Source organism: Antechinus flavipes, chromosome 1, assembly GCF_016432865.1.
Source record: "Antechinus flavipes isolate AdamAnt ecotype Samford, QLD, Australia chromosome 1, AdamAnt_v2, whole genome shotgun sequence".
Classification (NCBI taxonomy): Eukaryota; Metazoa; Chordata; class Mammalia; order Dasyuromorphia; family Dasyuridae; genus Antechinus; species Antechinus flavipes.
The window spans coordinates 719842144-719864746 of NC_067398.1; positions in this window are offsets into that span (position 1 = coordinate 719842144).

Sequence of the window (22603 nt, forward strand, 5' to 3'; positions counted from 1 at the left end):
TGCTAAGGACTGGGAAGACTACGGTATAAATGGCATTTTCTCTGCTTTGAAGGAGCTTATATTCTGACGTCAGAGACATGTACTTGTGTTTATTCGTTAGCAGGCCGAGTCCCAATTTGTCAGTGTTTTGGTCCTGATTGACTCAGAGGGATGTAAATAGCCATCATTTCTGTTTGGGCCGGAATGCCAGAAGGTGATTCCTTCCCAGATGGATTTATTTATTTATTGAGATTATTTTTTTCTTTGACTGGGTGAAAGAGGCCATTCTTTACCTCAATTGCTACCTGGCCTTAATCAATGAATGGATGTTGCCTCAGACATTCTGAGACCTCTTAAAGGCCTGAAATTAAAAAGACCAAGACCTCCCAATGCAGTCAGGGCCATATCCAGTCGGCCTGATTTATATCTGGACCCGGATGGCTCTAGAGGGGAAACTGAGGCAAGTGATCTTGCAGCGCCCTCACTCACTTAAATCCAATTCCCTTTTAAGTCACGGTTTCATCTCCCTGATGTCGTGGTCCTCTTGGACAGTGAAAGACAAGCAACAGCCTTGGCTTTGGAGCAGGAGTTCCTCCAGGGTGTGTCTCTGTCCAGCCTAGTTCAGCTCTGGGACAATTACAACTTAGCCTTGGGGAGGAAGGTATCCTTAGCATCTGAAGGGGAGTTTGAATGATGGATCCTGGGCAGCTAGGTGGTGCAGCGGATGGAGCACCGGCCTGCAGTCAGGAGGACCTGAGTTCAAATCTAGCCTCAGACACTTACCATGTCCTGGCTGTGTGATCCTAGGCAAGTCACTTAATCCCAATTGCCTCAGCATTAAAAAAAAAAAAAGGGTCCCTCAGGTGAGCCTGGAAGAGATGTCAGCAGTATTCAGTCCAGTCTCCTCTGTAATTCTGACAACTGGTCATATAGCTCCCAGTTGAAGACCTTTTGTGATGGAGAGCTCACTTCTTCCCAAGATAATTCTTCTTATTTCAGGGAGGCAGCTCTAATTGTAATTTATATTTTACAAATAATCCTGTATTTTCCTAACTCTTTTTCTTACTGTCAATAGAATCTCAGGCAAAGCCTTCCTGTGCTCTGAGCCTCAGTTTGTAAAGGGAGCCTCCTCTGTAAAGGGAGGGATTGGACTGGATGGTCTCCAAAGTCCCTTTGGGCTCTAAACCCCCAGCTCTAATTAAGTCTGCCTCCCTCACTTCTGCCCATTGCTCCAAGCTCTTCTCGAACAGCCAACGATTAGCAGAACCCCACGGGAAGCCCTGGGCAGTCTTCTGAACCATGATAACCAATAAATCTGGGCTTCCATTTCTGGGCTCCCCCTCTGCATCTGTGTGGTGCTGGAGGCGAAGCTTTCAGCCTGGGGCCTGGGATTTTCTAGCTCTGGCCTTGTCCATTCCAGGGTTTTTTCAAAGAAATTTTTATTGCTTAAAAAAAAAAGCAGTACCAAAATTTCCTGCAGTGGTTCTCCCCTTCTCTCCCCCAAATGCCATCCCTATAACAGAGTGATTTTTTTTTAATGAAAAGAAGGAAAACTTCAATTATCCATTCATTCACTCATTTGTTCACCTGCTAATTTATCCCTTTATTTGTTCATTTCATTTCTTTATTCCTTTTTCATTCATTCCCTCATGTGTTCATTTACTCCATTGATGCATTTTATCCACTCATCCTCTTGCTTCCTTCCTTCATTTAATCCACCTATTCCCTTATTAATTCATTACCCAAGTCGTCTCTCTTCATTTACTCTCTCATTCACAGGCAAGTTCATTCACTCACTCTTTCCCAGTGTCCAGCACGGAATCTTGCCTCAAGCTGGGGTTTGATAAATGTTGATTTGAACTGGATTTGAGTGGGCAGATGAATAAATGAATGAGCAAGCAGGGTAATTCAAAGACATTTTCATTCACAACTTCATTCATTCATTACTGGCTCACTCACTCATCAATCAATCAATCAACAGGCACTTATTAATGACCTCCTATATGCCAGGTCCTTCGCTAAGGACTGGGAAGACTACGGTATAAATGGCATTTTCTCTGCTTTGAAGGAGCTTATATTCTGACGTCAGAGACATGTACTTGTGTTTATTCCTTAGCAGGCCGAGTCCCAATTTGTCAGTGTTTCGGTCCTGATTGACTCAGAGGGATGTAAATAGCCATCATTTCTGTTTGGGCCAGAATGCCAGAAGGTGATTCCTTCCCAGATGGATTTATTTATTTATTGAGATTATTTTTTTCTTTGGGTGAAAGAGGCCATTCTTTACCTCAATTGCTACCTGGCCTTAATGAATGGATGTTGCCTCAGACATTCTGAGACCTCTTAAAGGCCTGAAATTAAAAAGACCAAGACCTCCCAATGCAGTCAGGGCCATATCCAGTCGGCCTGATTTATATCTGGACCCAGATGGCTCTAGAGGGGAAACTGAGGCAAGTAATCTTGCAGCGCCCTCACTCACTTAAATCCAATTCCCTTTTAAGTCACGGTTTCACCTCCCTGATGTCGTGGTCCTCTTGGACAGTGAAAGACAAGCAACAGCCTTGGCTTTGGAGCAGGAGTTCCTCCAGGGTGTGTCTCTGTCCAGCCTAGTTCAGCTCTGGGACAATCACAACTTAGCCTTGGGGAGGAAGGTATCCTTAGCATCTGAAGGGGAGTTTGAATAATGGGTCCTGGGCAGCTAGGTGGTGCAGTGGATGGAGCACCGGCCTGCAGTCAGGAGGACCTGAGTTCAAATCTAGCCTCAGACACTTACCATGTCCTGGCTGTGTGATCCTAGGCAAGTCACTTAATCCCAATTGCCTCAGCATTAAAAAAAATGGGTCCCTCAGGTGAGCCTGGAAGAGATGTCAGCAGTATTCAGTCCAGTCTCCTCCGTAATTCTGACAACTGGTCATATAGCTCCCAGTTGAAGACCTTTTGTGATGGGGAGCTCACTTCTTCCCAAGATAATTCTTCTTATTTCAGGGAGGCAGCTCTAATTGTAATTTATATTTTACAAATAATCCTATATTTTCCTAACTCTTTCTCTTACTGTCAATAGAATCTCAGGCAAAGCCTTCCTGTGCTCTGAGCCTCAGTTTGTAAAGGGAGCCTCCTCTGTAAAGGGAGGGATTGGACTGGATGGTCTCCAAAGTCCCTTTGGGCTCTAAACCCCCAGCTCTAATTAAGTCTGCCTCCCTCACTTCTGCCCATTGCTCCAAGCTCTTCTCGAACAGCCAACGATTAGCAGAACCCCACGGGAAGCCCTGGGCAGTCTTCTGAACCATGATAACCAATAAATCTGGGCTTCCATTTCTGGGCTCCCCCTCTGCATCTGTGTGGTGCTGGAGGCGAAGCTTTCAGCCTGGGGCCTGGGATTTTCTAGCTCTGGCCTTGTCCATTCCAGGGTTTTTTCAAAGAAATTTTTATTGCTTAAAAAAAAAAGCAGTACCAAAATTTCCTGCAGTGGTTCTCCCCTTCTCTCCCCCAAATGCCATCCCTATAACAGAGTGATTTTTTTTTAATGAAAAGAAGGAAAACATCGAAATTGATCAAAACCCTGAAAAGTCTGAGAATCTTTTCCTTGAACTACACCCAGGGGCCTTCCACATCTGCCAAGAGACAGGTGGAGGCAGCTCCTTCTGTCTTTTCTGCAGAGAAAAGCTTGTTTTTGGTACATTTCCATGCTTCCTTTTGGGTATTTTGTAACTGTTCTTACTACTTACGTTTCCGTGTCCACTCCAGTTTGCTCTCATGCTCCGCTCTCGGACGCACTAGCCACCTGGCTACCAGGAATAGCCAAAGGAGAATCTGATTATTGCTGCTCTTAATCGGGACTTTTTTGATGATAAAATCCAAAGTAATTTAATTGAACTTACACAGGGATGCCTAGTTAAATTTTTACAATTAATAATACATTTCTTTTAATTACTTTTTCCCTCCTCGTATAATTAAAATACATCCAAATTATCACAGTGCCGAGCTCTTGGGGCCTGTCGGATTCCAGCAGAAATGATGATATTAATCTCAGCAGGTGCCAATATTCAGAGACTTGCTGAGGGCCCTGAGCTGACCAGCATTTCAGCAGCAGGACTGGCAGGCAAATGGCTGCGCAGGGTCACCCGGAGCTGGAACTTGTATTATCTAGAATCTTAGAATGCCGGAATTGGAAGGAACCTTGGAATACAAAGTATTAGAACTTGGAACAAAGAATGTTATAGAGCTGCGAGGAATCTTTTTTGGATTGTTGAAATTTTTTATATTTTATTTTTTTCTTATTACATATAAAAACATATTTTAACATTTTTTAAAAATTGAGTTTCAAACTCTCTCCTGAGGGGCAGGAGACTGTGCAGGGTCACCCGGAGCTGGAACTTGTTTTTATCTAGAATCCTAAAATGCCAGAGCTGGAAGGAACCTTAGAATACAACGTATTAGAACTGGGAACAAAGAATGTTACAGAGCTACGAGGAATCTTTTTGGGGTTGTTGAAAATTTTTATATTTTGTTTTTTTCCAATTACATATAAAACATTTTTAACATTTTTTTATAAAATTGAGTTTAAAACTCTGTCCTGTCCCTCATTGAAAAGAAAAGCAATTTGACATGCTATAGATGAAGTCCTGCAAAATGTATTTCCATATTAGCCGTGTTGTGAAAGAAAAAAACAGACTGAAAAAATAATATGTTTCCATCTACATTCAAGCTCCATCAGTCCTTTCTCTGGAAGAGGAGAGCATTTTTCATCACGAGTCCTTTGGAATTGTCTTGGATCTTTGTATTGCTGGAAGATAAGTTATTCACAGTTGATCATTGCACAGTGTTGTTACTGTGTAATGATCTCCTGGTTCTGCTCACTTCACTCAGCATCAGTTCATGGAAGTCTTTCGAGGTTTTTCTGAAACCATCTTGCTCAACACTTCTTATCGCACAGTAGTGCTCCATCACAATCATATACCACAACTTGTTGGGCCATTCCCCAATCGATGGATATACACTGAATTTCTATTTCTTTGTCACCACAAAAAGAGATGCTATAAACATTTTTGTACATATTAGTTCTTTTCCTTTTTGTTTTTTATCTCTTTGGGATACAGACCTAGTAATGGTATTTCTGAGTCAAAGAGTATCCACAACTTTATAGCTCTTTGGGCATAGATCCAGATTGCTCTCCAGGATGGCTGGATCAGTTCCCAACTCTACCAACTCTCATCGTTGAAAAGTTTCTCCTAACATCATGGTTAAATCTGTCTCCCTCCAATTTCTGGAGCATCTGGGAGATGCCACAGAGTCCTGGGCCTAGAGTTAGGAAGACTCATCTTCCTGAGTTCAAATCTGACCTCAGATACTTATGAGCTAGGAGATCCTGGGCAAGTCATTTCACACTGCTTGCCTCAGTTTCCTCATCTGTAAAGTGAGCCGGAGGAGAAAATGGCCACCACTCCAGGATCTCTGCCAAAGAGACCCCAAATGGAGGATTGTGAAAAATCCAAAATGGCTAAATAACTGCAACAAATATTTTGGGAATGGAATATTGTTTTGTATTAACCTCTAAATCGCAAGAATTATCACAAGACTTAATTGGTATTTCCTCAGTAGAGGGCTTGTGAGAAGAGATGACTTTAAGTCCCTGGAAATCCTAAATCAAAAGAAAATCTGCATTTCCTCAGAGGCTGGAGTCCTTCATTAGGGAAGGAGAGGAAGGAAAGGAAAAAGGTCTTTAATTGGTAGATGCTGCAGTCATTTCTGCTTTGGGAAATGGGGGAGAGTTTGGCCAGGGCTTAAAGTAGGAAACGAGGGTAAAGTAAACAAGGGCTGACTTAGGGACAGCTCCGCCAGGATTTGGGACAGGGAAGAGGAGAGTTAGAAAAAGGAGACCCATCTCTAGGCACGAAGAAAAGGGCAGAATATAAAGAAGGAAGAAATGGGGGTAGTGAACTAGGCAAAGAACTGGAGGAGAGGTAGAATTTGATTAGATGAGGTTTGAGCTGTCCCAAAGTGGAATAGGCTGCTTCAGGAGAGAGGGAGTTTCCATTGCTGGTAGACTCCAAGCAGAGAGGCTGGGTGGGAACATCCAGAAGAGAGCCCTGCTTCCACTTGGGTTGGACCAAAGGCCCTTTGGGATCCCTTCCCAGCTCTGGGATCTGAATCTGAGCTGGATTTTGGGGAAGGGAGTGGGTGGAAAACGTATCCAGAACCTTGGAACCTCTGAGCTAGCTGAGCACAATTGGACTCCAAGCCTCCCTCTGCATCTTTTCTTAATTTTTTTGAGTGGTTTCATGCTAGTCAGTCTCTCTGGAGACTTCCCAGAGGGACAGCCGCCTTTCGGACAGTTCCTATTGGATTTCCAGGAGACATCTTAAACAGAAGCCACGATCTTTCCCACCCCTTCCCATCTTTCCAGTTACTAATGAGAATACCACCTTCCTTCCATCCCTGGGTTCCCAACCTATGTCCACCATGTCCAACTTGTTACCCAAGTCTGCTGATTGCACTTCAGCTCCCATTTGCTGCAACCCCCCCCCCCCAACCTCATGGCTGGACCATTGCAACGACCTGCTTGTGCATCAGCTTTGCATCTCTCTCCCCAGTCCAATCTATTCTTCAGTCACTAAAGTGATTCTCTTCAAACATAGTTCTAGTCTTGTCGCTCCCCCACCTCCCAAATCAATAAATTCAAGTGGTTTTCTATAGCCTCCAAGAGCAAATACAAACAGCTTTTTTTTTTCTTTTTCTTTTTTGGCATTCAAAGTCCTTTATAACACGGCTCTTCCTGCCTTTCCAGTCTTTTTACAATTCACCCCCCAACACACACTCCTCAATCTGTTGGTTGGTCCCTGAACAAAAACTCCCATCTCTTAGTGTGGGCTTTTTCTCTGGCTGTCCCCCATTCCTGGACTGTTCTCTCTCCTCCACGCAGACTACTGATCTCCCTGGCTTCCTTTAAGTCACAACTCAAGCCCCACTTTCTACTGAGAGCCTTCCCTAACCCTCTGAATTCTATGTCTTACTCAGTTAATTATTTCCCATGTTTCCTGTATATAACTTATTTGTATATATTTATTTGTATGTTGTCTCCCCGTTGGATTATTTGTTTTTCCTGAGACAATTGGGGTTAAGTGACTTGCCCAGAGTCACACAGCCAGGAAGTGCTCTATCCACTGCCCCACTGCCCCTCCTTCCCCCCATTGAATTATAAACTCCTTGAGGGCAGGTACTAACTTTTGCCTCTTTTCTGGCAATTCAATTTTCCTGAACTTCATTTTCTTGTGTGCTATAAGGGACCTTGGAGGGTGTAGAGTAAACCCCCTCACATCACCAATGAGCTCAAGTCCAGGGAAATTGAATTGTCAATGGTCAAACAGATAGTATGGCAAAAAAGGGGTTTGAACTCAGATCTCTTGATTCTAGTCCAGCAAACCTGCCACTGTACTACGCTGCCCACGTAGAAATCGCCCACGTAGAAATCTCGCACGTATCTAAAGCGATTTCAGAAATTGCATCCTTGGTGTCCAGAGTCTTGAGTCCTCCACGGTCCCCTCCGTCCTGTTAAGATCTGCAGGGATGTAGACCCCGTGGTTTAGATGTTCCCTTCCAGCACAAGGAAGGGAGATACCCTTCAGGGCTGGGACAGCCCTGATGTCCCTTCCCATCAGACCACAGTCATAAGAGGACTCAGAGAATGTAAACAAATAGGAGATGTTAGAGTTGGAAGTGTGGCCCTTCCATTTACAGGATCCCCCTCCTCTCCAGGCTCATATACATTGGGTCCGCTCTTTAGGGCCGACCCAAAGGGATCCACGCGGCCCACTTAGAATTTATTTTGGGAAAGCTCAGAATATGTTTCTGTTTGTTGTTGTTCAGCGATGGCTGACTCTTTATGACCCCATTTGGGGTTTTCTTGGCAGGGATACTGGAGTACTTTGCCATTTTCTTCTCCAGCTCACTGAATTCTGGTCTTCCGAAATCCAGGCTCGCGTTCACGTTCATGTTTAGGTTTCCACAATTGCAGGCAAATGAGTCCCTGTCTTTTATACAACAATTCACGGCAACAGATGAATATCAGGTAGAGTTCAGCTTTTATTTCATTCCATTGACAATGCAAAAAAGCCATCAAGGACTCACAGAAGGATAGAAATAGTTTGCAGAAATTACCCAAAGCACTCGCTACGGCTCGTAAACCTCCCAGGAAGCAGGCTGAATTTAGGGTTGCCCTCAGAGCCGCACTGACGTTCTGGTGAATCTGGAACACGGTTCCCTCCGTCAGTTAAGATCTGCAGGAACGTAGACGCCGTGGTTTAGATTTTCCCTTCCAGCACAAGGAAGGCAGACACCCTTCAGGGCTGTGACATGGAAGCTCCCTTCCCATCAGACCACAGTATAGATCTTCTCTGTCCTCTTCACTGCCTGAGCTGTTCCCGCCATGTGCTTCTGCAAGAACTTGGGAGATCCCATCAGTGTTCAGAAGGTGCTGTATTTCTTAGGCCAACAAAGTCCATTCTTGGTTCTCCAGCCTTTGGTGAAAGGTACCTAGGAGCCTGAGACTCAGGAATCCCCTTTCAATTAGTGGCTCCCCGTGGGCTTCTGCTGAAAAGCAGATGTTAGTTGCTTTGGCAATGGGATGGGGAAGAAGAAGAAGAGATGCTCCCCTTTGTTCTCTCCTCGTCACCCAGAGAAGCCACAAGAGAAAAGGTGAAAAGGAGCAGAAAGAAGCCCCCGATACTTACTAGCTGTGTGACCTTGAACAAGTCACTTAACCCCGTTTGCCTCAGTTCCCTCATCTGTAAAACGAGTTGGAGCAAGAAATGGCAAACCACTCCGGTCTCCTTGTCAAAAAACCCCAGATGGGATGATGAAGAATTGAATATGACTGAAATGACTCTATTTACCCATCCATCTATTTATCATCTAGCTATCTAGCTAAAAATGTGGCTGAATCAGTGATTCCTTTGCTTCATGTCTTTTGGATATATGTTGATCAGTTGGGTCAGGTGAACTTGATCCTATCCCCTACCTGTTGTTCACTACATAGCCCCATACCTCTTCATCCCACCCGCTTACCTCTGACCTCGGGATGCGACAGAAGGAAGAAGCTGAGACAGGATGTCCCCTCCCCTTGGGCAGGTGGGGAGCTTTCAGAAGGAAGCTGAGACAGGATGCCCCCTCCCCTTGGGCAAGTGGGGAGCTTTCAGAATGGTCTTGCTCTCATTAGGAAGCTGCTGTTAGAAGCAGTCCCCGTGGCCAGCCCACCAACTGGTTTCAGCCTTGATATTTTTAATAAACTTTTAATTTTCTCTCGCTGAGTTTTGTTTCTTTTCCCAGGGAAGGGCCTGGAAATAGTACTTTCCTTTTAACATATAGAAAGAATAAATTAGGGATAATCGGAGAGGAAAGGCACTAGAATTAAGAGGGTTTGGGAGAGATTTGGGGCAGAAGGGATTTGAAGAAGGCCGGGGGCCAGAAGGAGAAGATGAGGAGGGAGGGCACTCCAGGCAGGAGGTACAGCCAGGGGAAATGTCCATCAGGAGGTGGGCTACTAGGGGAAGCAAGAGCCGGGAAGATGTTGTCATTGGTTCGAAGAGCATGGAAGGCCCAGAGAGTGGGAGGGGAGAGGATTTTGTATTTGATCCCAGAGGTGACAGGGAACCAGGGAGTTTCCTGAGTGGGGGGGATGGGATGCCGTTACACTTGCATTTTGGGAAGATTGTTTTGATGGCCACGTGGAGGAGAGGCTGGAGCGGACCTCAGATTCAGGGTGAATCTACAGTGTACCGGAGCCGACCAGAGAGCCGGGGCCACCGTGGGCTGAGACATCATTTCCAGGACAAGGCAGGTGAGATCCCCAGTCCTTTGCCAGCCTTTCAAGTGTGAGCCCTGCATAGATCTTTATTGAATTTCATTGGAAATTCAACCCCTCTGGTCTATCAAGATTATCTGGCTCCTTGTCCCAGCCTGATCTTACCTGATACTTGATTAACATGTCATTTATGCAAGTAATTGGCAAAGTGTGAGACCGGAACACAGATCCCTGGGTTAGTGCTAAGCTGCCCGTCCAATGGACTCTGAGACCATCTGATTATATTCTTGTCCAATCCATGGGGCAGCTGGGAGGTGCAGTGGCTGGAGTGCCAGGCCTATAATCACAGAGACCTGACCCTGGACAAGTCACTTATCAAACTTTAACGGGTCCCTTCCTCATATATAAAATGAGCTGGAGAAAGAAATGCCAGAACACTCTGAGATCTTTGCTTAGAAAACTCACAGAGAATCGGACATGATTAAACTCCAGGAACAACTAAAAGGGTCAGTCTCCATCTTCTCTGCAAGAAGAGAAGAAGGTTCTTTAACAAAAGCTTTGCTTAAAAGGGAGCCTGCTTCCTCCCCCATCTCCCCCTCCCTGACTCACTGTAATAATCCTGGGAAAGAGTTAAGGAGATTGGTCGGGATTGACCGGTTCTCTCGAGGTCCTTCTGGCTTTCTGTAATCACTGCTCCCCTTTCAAGATTCATAGCGACCAACTCTTTACTGATCCAGGCTAGAACTCTCTCAAGGACGGACGTCAAGCTCCCTGGCCTCCCATCTTCGAGGCTCTGCTCTCTTCCCTTTTTGGAAAATCGGGACATTCTGCAGCGCATCTGGCCCAGAGCACGTGCTCAGGAAATCCTGGGAGACTTAGGCATATTATTCCATTTTTCAGAGGGGGAAAGTGAGAGGGGCCCAGGGAGATTCAGGGACTTGTCCACGAATAGATGGCTAGTAAATATTTGAAGCAAAAACCGACCCCAAGACATGTTTGGCAGGTTGTAGCCGATGGCCCCCGGGGCCTGTGTGAACCCTCATTTCTGCAGTGTGACCCGTGGTGTTTAATCAGGCAAATCCGCTGCAGGAAATTTGCCCCATCCCTGGCTGTCTGCCTTCAGGGGGTCTCCGTGATTGTGGGAGCTCCAAAGAAGTGGGATTTAGAGATAAGCCCCTCCCAAATGATCCCCGGGCTGCTTGTGTCCCACCCGGGCTGAAGCCTTTAGCGCTCCTGTTGGTCTGATCCTCTCCAGCCGGACCCACTGGGGCTTGACCCCAACATGGTGCTGCCATTTGGTTCAAATTTGACCTCAGGTACTTACCATCTGTGTGGCGTTAGGCAAGTCACTTAACCCTGTTTGCCTCAGTTTACTTCTCTGTAAAATGAGAATAATAAGAGCATCTACCACGCAGGGATGTTATGAAGATCAAATGAGATAATATTTGTAAAGTGCTTGTCTGGCTCGTTTGGGGACAGCTAGGTGGCGCCATAAGTGCACAAAGCACAGGACTATAGTCCGGAAGACTCATCTTCCTGAGTTCGAATCCTGAATCAGACACCTGCCAGCTGCGTGATTTTGGGTGAGTCACTTTAACCTGCTCGCCTCTGTTTCCTGATCTGTAAAATGAGCTGGAGAAGGAAAAGGCCACTCCAGAATCGCTGCCAAGAAAACCCCAAGTTGGGTCACAAACAATCAGATACAATGGAACAATAATAGGTGCTTGATAAGTTCTTACTCTCACCATTCCTTCCCTCCTTTTCCCACCCACCTCCTGTACTATACCTGGAGAAACCAGATCCCAGTAAGTAACCGGTCTCCTCCTTTGCTGAGTTCTGCCATGGCAGCTTCAGATTCTTAGTGCGGGAACACAACTTCCAAGACTTAATTAAAATCAATCTCCAATTACTCAAATACCATTGATTTGGATCTTGGCTGATGGGGGAAATATTATCACCATTATGGGAAATGTCAATATCGCGACGTGGAACATTTTCCTTGTCTCAGAGACAATTGAAGCTCCCCTGGCCCTCACCTATGGGGTGAGGGTACAAGAACACCGAAACAAAGTAGGCTTGAATTTTTTTTAAACGGGGTGACAGATTAAATGCTCAACATCCCCGACATCAGCCTCTCCTTTCCACTTGTACTGGCTTCCATCTTAATTTGGGCTGTTTTATCTCAGAGATAGCAATGGTGCGATGGCAAAACCTGTGACTCTGAGTCCCAGGAGCTGGGTTCAGATCCTGCCCCTATCATATCTTAGATGTGACCTCAGCCTTTTAGAACCTCATTTAGCAAATGGGTCTAATAATCCTTAGTTATTAAAAAAAAAAAAAGCAAACCTGGAAGGGTTATAGAAATGGGAGCATTTTTCTCCTGGACTTCTGTAAGAGCTTCTAAATTATTCCCCCTGCCCCTCTCTTTGGCCATCCTTCCTGTTGGGCACAGTTGATATTAAGGAGACTGTGATATATAACAAACAATTAGTAAGTCTTGAGTGAGGAACAGCTGCCAAAATCATCTTCCTAAGATACAGACTGTAAGGTGCTGCTTAATAAACATCAGTGGCTCCCTAGTGCCTAGAGAATAAAATCTAGACTCCTTAGTCTACCATTAAGCAGCTCACCCAGACTATTCTAACCTCTCTTTGTAATATACCACCTGGTGTGGTTTTGGTTTTGTGTCTCTCTTCTCTCTCTGTTCCTTGTCCTATACTCCACGCTCCTTCCAAATGGAACAAATAGCGCTTCCTTATCTTCCTCTAGGTTCCTCTCCTCCCCTCCTCTGACTACTGAAATCTTTTCCCCTCTTCTCTGGTGCCGTGAAGCCTTCCTTGATTCTCTCTCAGCTGAAAGTGATTTCTCTCTCCTTTTTCCTTAAGAACTTTAGAATCGATTGGTTGACGTGGGAGACCTTGGCACAAGCCCGCCCGCCCCTCATGATGTGCCCTCATCAGAGAAGGTGCTGTGCTCTATGAGCAAAGCAGAATTGAATTAACCCCAAAGAAACATGAGCTGCACAAAATTAAGTTTAAAGTCTTTATGTCTATCTGTGCCATCAGGAACGTTCCAAAGTGAAGTTCCCCTCCCCAGCCACCCCTCCTCTGCGCCTCCATAAGGGGGTAAGCTACTTGCGAGTACGGTCTCACTTTTTTGGTATCCCAGATTTGCACCCAGGACTTGGCTCAGTAAGTGCTTATTAAGTCCTTTTCATTCATTCAATGAATGTTTCCTCAATTGAGTTGAATCGGCTTCAGTTTCCTCATTTATAAAATGAAGATAATAATCTCTGGGCTATCTCAGGGTTGTTCTAGAAACTGGGCAGCTGAGGCAGGGGACATGGGCCCCTCTCTCAGACACTAGCTGGGTGGTCCTGGACCAATCTTTAGTTCTTCTGTGCCTCAGTTTCCACCACTGTGAATGAGGGGATTTGAGTCAGGATCTGTTCTCACACTCTGATCTGTACGCTGCTCTATCTTCCCACTCCCAATCTGCTCTTTTTCTCTCTGAAGCAGATTCCCAGGGGTAACCTCCCTCACTGACCCCCGTCTGATATACATGACCGTCTGTCACCCATAACGAGGGGGGTGGGTGCCTCTCACAGCTGAGAGCAGGAGTGTTGCAAGAATGAAAGCCATGGGTCTAGATGGAGCTAGGATCTGGCTGAGCCTTCTGAGTCAAGAACCATCCACCAGCACCCGCGAAGCACTGACCATGTGCCTGGAGGTGGCCGAAGAGCTGGGAAGAAGTTCCCGTGGAACAAGGTGGTTCCTGTCTTCAGGAAGCTCCCCCTCCTCTCCTGGAAGACTGGAGGGGGTGGGGAAGAGGAAGAGATGAAGGTGCCCTTCAGAGGAATGAAGAATCGGTCAGCTTTCGTGTTCTTCTCAAAACAAAGGCTCTGGGAGGAACCGGTCAAATCTCCAGAAAGGCTCAAGGTGTGGAAGATCTTTCCAGTGTGGGGGGCTTCCAGGCTGAGGAGGTTGAAAGGGCACAGTTTGAGTCAGGGGAGTCAGGCAAGGGTTCGGGATCAGTTGTGGGTCCAAGATGGACTAAAGTCAGAGATGACCCCTGGAGGTGGGGGGAGGTTTCAGTTTGGGGTCAAGGGCCTAGATTATTAGCATCTCTATCCCAAACAGGGACAGAGAGGAGTTTGGAGAAGCTGGTTACTGGTTAGGAGAGGTCTTGGGCTCAAGACTTTCATGTCACAGCAGAGCGAGAAGACATTTCTAAGGGGGGAAATGCTCTCCAGCAGAGGAGGTGAATGATTTCTCGTGGTTTGGGGAGAAATGGGAAGACAGTGGTCATCAGCGCTGGGATTTCCCTGAAGAACTGGGTGAGGGAGACAGGGAAGCAGGGGGAGCCTGGGCTGGCCTTGCAGCGGGGCCACGGAAGGAGTTGTTTGCTCTAATAGTAAAAGCTTTCCCTTTAGGAGAGGGCATCCGGAGGCTGGTGGCCAAGATCACAGGGTCGGAGCCGGGAAGGTTCCACAGCACTGTGAGCTCTGTGGACCGGACAGGCCGGAAGGGAAGGCCATTGCCTTGTGGCATCTACAAGTGTATCTCCCCCCCTCCCCCACTTTTGAAGTAGCCTTAGCTGTTGAAAGAATGGTGGGTCCGGAGGAGGAGGAAAGGGCAGATGGGTTGACCAGAGGGTACACGGTCAGCTTCCGTGATTCCCCCCCTGGGAAGTCTCAAGCACAGCTTGACAGTCAGTGGATGTTTAGAGGTCAGTACTTCTCCTGGATAGGAAGAGAATCTCATCAAGGAAGGAAGGAGAGTTGTTTTGACTGTCTACAAGCTTTTGTGAGTCCTTAATGAGTTATTTGCATTTTTCTCTGCGATGAAACCAAGGCTGTCTTCCAAAGAACCAAATAAACCCCAAATTATAACAACAACAACAACAAAACCCCCATCAAACGAGCCCAGATGAGCTCTCGCAGTTGTAACTTATGACCTAGAATCTAAGCTGGAGCTTTACATTAACTGGGGTCAATTTTGAAGTCTTCTCGAGACACTCGTTCCTCTCCAGTGAATCCCCCCCTTCCCCCAGGAACCTGCCTTGTCCTCCAGACTCTCGTGTAACCTTGTGATTTAAACTTCCTCAGAAGAAAATTACATTCCTCCCTTCCCCCTCCCTCCCCTGGCAGCACCTAGAGAAGACATCCGGGGTTGCTAGAGTTACCTCTTACCTTCTAGTCAACTTGATGTCCTCCAGACTTTAAGATCCAGACAGCTAGGTGGCGCTATATTGGATAGAGCACTGGGCCTGGAGTCAGGAAGCCCCATCTTCCTAAGTTCAAATCTGACCTCGAATATTTATTAACTGTGTGACTTTAGGTGAGTCATTTTACCCAGCTTGCCTCAGTTTCCTCATCTGTCAAATAAACTGAAGAAGGAAATGGGAAAACCACTCCAGTATCTATGCCCAGAAAATCCCATATGAGGTCATGAAGAATTGGACAAAAGTGAACAATAAGGTCAAGGGTCCTCATAAAGGTGGGAGAGCAAGATCTGTACAGGCTGCATGACTCACAGCACTAATACAGGGGATAGTCTAGGTGCCATCTTCTACTTCCCAGCTTTCTCTTCAGCTCTTCCTCTAGCTCTATGTCTTGTAACTGCTTCTCCTGTCCCTAGGATGCCTGGCCTAGGATCACCAGGCTACATTTCCAGGGTCTCCGAGGCTAAGCAATTCCCTGTTTCTCTGTTCAGACAGACAGGCTTCCTTTCCCTCAGGGACCAAAGCCTATTTTCTGGTTTCTGTTATCTGTCCATGTCCAGCTCTGGCTTTGTCCCCTATAGATTGCCTGACCATCACAACTCTATTTAAAGGGTAAAGATCAAGGTTGTGGACAGTCACTGTGTTTATTGAGGTCTCAATGGGTAAATACATACCAAGCCATCTGTACTCCCTATATCCCCATCCAAGAGGAGGCACAGAGGTGTCATAGTGGCTGGAGCACTGGATTAAGGCCAGAGGATTTGGGTTCCAGTTCTGCCACTGCCCCTTGCTATTTGTGTGACTTTGCCCAAGTCCCTTCCCCTCTCTAGACCTCAGTAGTCTTACCTGTAAAACGAGAAGGTTGGGCTAGATTCACTCAGTCAATAAGTCTTGATTAAGTCCCTACATGTGATAAGCACTGGGGATATAAAGAAAGGCCAAGGACAGTCTCTACCCTAGGAGCTCCTAGACTAACGGGGGAGACAATGAAGAAACAGTATGGACCAATATATTGTAAACGTGGTAAATTGGAGAGAATCAATAAAGAGCAAACCCTAGAATTAAGGGGAGCAGGGACAGGTTTCCTGTAGAAGGTGGGACTTCAGAGAGGACTTGATCCCTCCATCCCTCCCCATCTCAGGGATTTCCATGAGGCTCTGGGGAAACTGTCCACAACTTCCCCAGAAAATGAGACAAACAGCTTAAGTGACCTGGGATGTCCCTTATGAATAGGAGTTACAGAGCAGCAAATTCAGGCTTGATGGAGTTGGAAAGTAACAGTGAGCCTTCCCAAGGTGGAATAAGCTTCCTCAGGTATGTTTGATTGATCCAGATTTTGCTCATGAGAGGCTCCCCTCAGGTATGTAGGGGAGCCTCTCATGAGCAAAATCTGGATCAATCAATTAGTAAAAGCACCCACTGTGTGGTAAGCATTGTGCTCAGGATCAGTCCCTTTAGCGATGGGCTAGACTGGATGGCTTCTGGGGTCCCATCTAGTTAGAGAGTCTGAGATTCTGTGATCTGGGCTTGTTCTCTGACTCTGGTCCTTCCTTCCTTGTGGAAGTGACCTTAAGCACATCATTTCCCTTTCTAAGCCTCTAGCAAATGAGTTGTTTGGACTATATGACCTCTGCTGTCAGCCAAGGTAGAAATCCCGTCTGCTTTTTTTTTTTTTCTTTTAAAGCAATTTCCTTCCCTAAACTTTGCATTGACAAAAGCAAGCCCTTGAATTTAATAAACAGAATTTAAGAAATGAAATTCTTTTTGGCCCAGAGCGGGGAACAAAGTTCAAGCCTATTGTTTCCAAGGAAAGCAAACCCTGATGGGGTGGGGATGGGAAATGGAATGAAATAAAGGATAATCTGGTTAATTCTAGTTTCCCCCTCGGGTGGAATCTATTTATACCAGGATGGTCTCTCGCCCCTGTCCCTGCCCTTCCATAGATCTAGAGTTAGAAGACACTGTAGATCCACCCCCTCACTTTGCAAATAGCCAGAGAGGGCATCTGACTTGCCCAGACATTTCTAACAAGTGCTCATCAAGCTTCTGCGTAAAGACCTCCAGGCATGGACAGCTCATCCTTTCCAGGCAGCCCCTTCCACTGAGGGCCAGATTTCATTGGGAAGTTAGTCCTGCTATTGATTCTAACTATGCTTCTGTGACTTTCACTCCTAGATGGCTCCTGTGGAGTGGGGCAGAAGAGGTTGAATCTCTCATTTGCTAGCGCTTCAGAACCTTGAAGGCATTGATCAGATCCTTAGAATTCTTCCCTGAGTTCAACATCCTTAGTTCTTTCAGTGATTCTTCTATTGTTATAATACTAAGGGGCATCTCTGTGGCCCTTTCGAGTTTGCAAAGCATGTCCTTTTGCTCTTCATGATAATCCTGTGATGGGAAAATGAGGCTTAGGATAATTGAGTAGCCCATGGTCACATCGTGTTAGGGATGAGGTTCAAGGCTAGGTCTCCTCCAACTCCAAATTCAATCCCTTCTTTCCCCTTTAGCATACAATCTGTGCAAGACACTATTCCAGATCCTGTTTCCTAGGCAGGCAGAAGGAGAAATAAGGACCAAGTTGTACCTTACCCCTTCCTCCTTTCCTCCATGATGTCGTCCATCTGACTCCCTTTCCAAAATCCAAGAACTCTTCCTTTGGCTGTGGACATACTACATCCAATAAGCATCAGGTCCAGTGAGAGTAAAAAACTGACATCAACTGAAGATATAAGTGGCCTCCATCAGAAGCATCAGCTGTCCACCGAGTATGTGCCCTGACCATATGTGTCCTCTTTATGTTTTCCTTTCATGTGGGGTCTTTTCCCCATTTAATCTTCCTGCTGATGGCCTGTTACTTGTGGGAAGTGTTTCAAGTTTATGGGAGAAATGTGTTATTGCTCCTTTCCTATTATGGCATTTTATTAAATTTTTTTGCACTAATTGTGTTATCTGGACTTGTTAAAATCAAAGTATCAGTGGGGGCTCATTTGTTCAATGAGTTCTAGATTCAATTAGAATGCCTGTTTTGAGTGCAGAGACTCATATAGTATCCTTAACTTGGAGTAGCTATTTTGGGGGCTGTGTGTGTGTGTGTGTGTGTGTGTGTGTGTGTGTGTGTGTGTGTTTTCCCCAGCTGCTTAACAGGGATAGCAACAAAGAGATTTACATAGCATTTCAAAGTCAGCAAAGCATTTTACAGGTATCATCTTATTTGTGTTCCAAGCTAATCCTGAGAGGGAAGCTTACTTCCATTCTTCAGTAGATCTGTGATCTCGTAGCTAGAGATTCTCTCAAATGTTGCAGATCACAACTCTTCACATGCTTCATGAGTAACTAAATCTCATCATTCTGAAGGCCTTTTTCTGGGTCTTCAGATATTAGTTACCCTGGTGAGGTTAAAATTCCATGTGAGCTTCTGACATATAGCTAATATTTTGGGGGTGATCCCAGAATCTAGGATTTCATAGTCACAGGAAATCCAGTATGAGCTTAGAGGTAAAAACTAATTCAAGGTCACACTGAAAGTAGGTGCCTGAAGTTTAAACTCAGGACTTCCTGATTCCAAGGCTGGCTTTCTACCTATTATGCTAGACTGCCCCTTTATTAAAATTGCAACATTCATTTAATTTTTAAAATGAATTTACCTTTTCCCCCCATACTACTGATTCACTTGTTCATTAAACATCTATTAAGCACCTTTTGAGTGCCAGCTAAGTGCCAGGGATACAAAAAGAAACAAAAGATGGTCTCCATTCCCCTCAAAGAATTTACAATCTGATGGAGGGAGGGGCTGAAATCCTTGCAAGAAATACTCAAAAGTGAGTAAAACAAATTTCTCTGTTGGCCACGTCCCAAACTGTAAGTTCCTCCACTTGCCTCCTGCCTCTTGAGGGTGAGTAATATGTGATTTTCAGTTTTGATTATTTGATAATTCGTCTTTTTGCTTGTTTGTTGGAATGACTGTGTATCCTGTTTTCTTGGCACTATGTCCATTCCCCATTTTCCCAGGTTTCTCTGTGTCCCTCCTGTTGGACATTTCTTAGAGCCCAATAACAGTCCATGACACCTTCTGCCACAATCTGTTCTGCTGCTCCCTGGTCAGTAAGCCACCTGTTCTCTTTTCAGTTTTCTGCTACTCCTACAAGTGCCGCTAGGAATATTTTGGCATCTATAGGACTTTTTTTTTTTTTTTTGCCAGTGATCTTCTTGATGTGAATGCTTACGGTGCAGTGATTTCTTTGGCATAATATTATTAAAATTGTTTTTAAACACCTTCATTTAAAGTTTAGAGTTCCAAATCCCTTCCTTCTTTCCCTCCCTCCCCTCCCTCCTCCCTGAGGTACTAAACGATCAGATGTAGGTTATACATGTGAAATTGTGTAAAATATTTATATATTAGTCATTTTGTATAAGAAGACTCAAATAAAAGAAGGAAAGTGAAAATTGGATGCTTCAGTCTGTATTCAAGAAATATCAGTTCTTTCTCTGGAGACGGATAGTATGCTTCATGATTAGTCCTTCTGGGATTGTCTTGGATCGTTGTATTGCGGAGAAAAATCAAATCGTTCTCAGTTCTTCATTGGACAACATTGCTTTTTGCTGTGTACCTCATTCTCTTGGGTTCTGTTCACTTCATTATGCATCAGTTCATTAAGTCTTTCTAGGTTTTTCTGACATCTGTCTGCTTGTCACTTATTATGTACAATTACAATCATATACCACACTTTGCTTAATCATTCCCCAGTAGATGGGAATCCCTACAATTTCCAATTCTTAGCCACCACAAAAAGAGCTGCTCGATATATTCTTTGCACAAACAGACCCTTTTCTCTTTGGGGGTTTTCTTTGGGATACAGACATGAGTATTCCTGGACCTATGCACAGTTTTGCCTTTTGGACGCACTTCCAAATTACTCTCTAGAATGATTGGATCAGTTCACAACTCCACCAACAATGTATCAGTGTCCCAATTTTCCCACATCCCCTCCAACGTCTAATATTTTACTTTTTCACTCATGTTAATCTGATAGGAGGTGTAAGGTGACACCTCAGAGTTGTTTTAATTTGAATTTCTCTACTTAATAGTGATTTAGAGTAGTTTTTTCATGTGACTATAGATAGCTTTGATTGCTTTGTCTGAAAACTGCCTGTTCATATCACCTGATCATTTATCAATTAGGAAATGATTGCATTTTTATAACTTTGACTCAGTTCTCTATATAGTTGAGAAATGAAGCCTTTATCAAAGATACTTGTGGCAAATTCCCCCCTGCCAAGGTTTTTTTTTTTTTTTTTAAATTTTCTTATTATTTTGGTTGCATTGGCTTTGTTTGTCCAAAAAACTTTTTAATGTTATATTATTAAGATTATCTGTTTTACGAATGTGAACTATCTGCATTGTTGTTTTTCTTCCCAGGTTATTTATACCTTCTGAATCCAATTCTCCCTATGCAACAAGAGAACTGTTTGGTTCTGCAAACATAAATTGTATCTAGGATATACTGCAACATATCCAACATATAAAGGACTGCTTGCCATCTAGGGGAGGGGGTGGAGGGAGGGAGGGGAAAAAAATTGGAACAGAAACGAGTGCAAAGGATAATGTTGTCAAAAAAAAATTACCCTGGCATGGATTCTGTCAATATAAAGTAATTATTAAATAAAAATTAAAAAAAAAAGATTATCTGTTTTACATTTTATGATGCTCTCTATATCTTCTTTGGTCCTAAGTTCTTCCTTAACCTATAAATCCCTCCGAAAGCTGACGTTCCCTGTTCTAACTGTTCCCTTCCCCAGCCCTGACATTCCTTGTTTTTAGATCCTGCCCAGCCCTGATATTCCCTGTCCTAAGGCCCTTTCCCCCCCTGCCCTGATATTTCTTATTCTAAGGCCCCTCTCAGCTCTGGGAGTTTATAAGTCTCTTACCCAGGCCTCTCAGCATCCTGAGAAGTGCTCTTTTTTTGCCGGACTGTACTGCTTCCTTAACAGACTCTTTCCCCCGACTTGTGGGTCCAGGATAGCTGTCTGTGGGACCCCCCAGGTCTACTTGGAGCAGTCAGGGCAGGTGATGGAGCCAATGGTGTCCCCAAGGGTTGAGGCTCAATGCTTGAAGCCCAGACCGGTCTCCCTCCTGGATGCCACGGGCTCCCCTTGGCCTCCATTTTCTCCAGGGCCTTGGCCTGGGGCTGAAGGTCGACCAGCAGTCTCCTCACGGCCCAGCCTCCGTCTTGTGTCTCCAAGACGAGGATGGAGCCCATTTGGTAATGAGTTGTGCTGGATCTTTTGTTACTATAATTAATGCCCAACTTTCCGAAGTGTAATTAAATTGGAATTGTTCCACATTCAATAGCTAAAGTGTCCCATTAGGTACGAGCTAATGCGACTGTCTCTGGGAAGCAAATGAGGACGGGAGGCCCAGCTGAAAGGGATGCATAAATAACCCTAAAAGGAGACATATAAGGACAACGTGGACAGAATATCTGTGGGGCCTTCAGGCACCGGGGCTCCCGGCTGGGACGCGGCTCGGACCGGCGGCTAATTACCCAGGGAGGAGATGTGTGCACACGTGCAGCGTTGGGGTCATCGCGCCCAGATGGGAGGGACCTCCAACCCAAAGGAAGGAGCTTCGCTAAGTCCCGGGGGTCCTAAAAACCACCCCCATGTCCTTTGGATCCAAGTTCAGCAGCCCTTCACTCTAAGGCCCCACCTACTAAACTCAGTTCAATTCACTTGGACAAATACTTATTCGATGCCTACTATGTGCAAGGTGTCAAGGGGGTGTGGGGAAGTGGGCGGAGGGAGGAAGAAGTGGGGTCGAGCCCCACTCTGGGCACTCATTAACGTTGGGATCCTGGGGAAATCTCTGCACTTTGATGTGTCCTATACAGCTCCCTTTGCACTTATTTAATGAGCCATTGAAGAAGTGGAATCCGGGACCTGTTTAGGGGAAAGACGCCGTTCATGGGAACCTTCTGCATGGGAAGAAATCACATCACGGCGGAGGGTTACGAAGCCCCAGATGCCTCCCAAAAGCTGACCTTTTGCTGGGAGGATACACCGTGTGCGCAGCTCAGTAAGTACTAGAGAATCTGGAGAGGAGGGGCGCTGGTGGCTACGGGGGTCGGGAAGCCCTTTGAAAAGCTTTCTTCCAAGAGCTTGGAGTAGGAGGCACAGTGTGGGCAAAGACCTGAGGGCAGAAGACGAAAGCCAAGCCAGCCGGCCAGTCTGAGCAGGGGATGAAGGCTGGGAACCGTTTGCTCGGTTTGTTGTCCAGCGGATTCCGGTTCAGATGAGGGGGAACGAGATGGGCTCGATGGCGGGAGCGGGGCCCGGCGGAGAGTAGCTACTGCCCAAATCGTCCCCCACGGGTCCGGAACGTTCACGGTGTGGCTCAGCAGCACGAGAGCAGGGGGAGGGACTGGCCAGTGCCTTCTAGCCCTTCCCCGGAACCCAAGGACCCCAAGGCCTGCACTCTCTGCCGTTGGCGGCGCTCCCTGGTTGGAGGGCTCCGGCGCCCCCGCCTCCAGCTTCTCTCCTCCAGAACGTGCACACCGGACCTTGGGAAGGCCCGACCATCTCCACGACTAATCCGACAGCCCAGGCCGTCTCTGG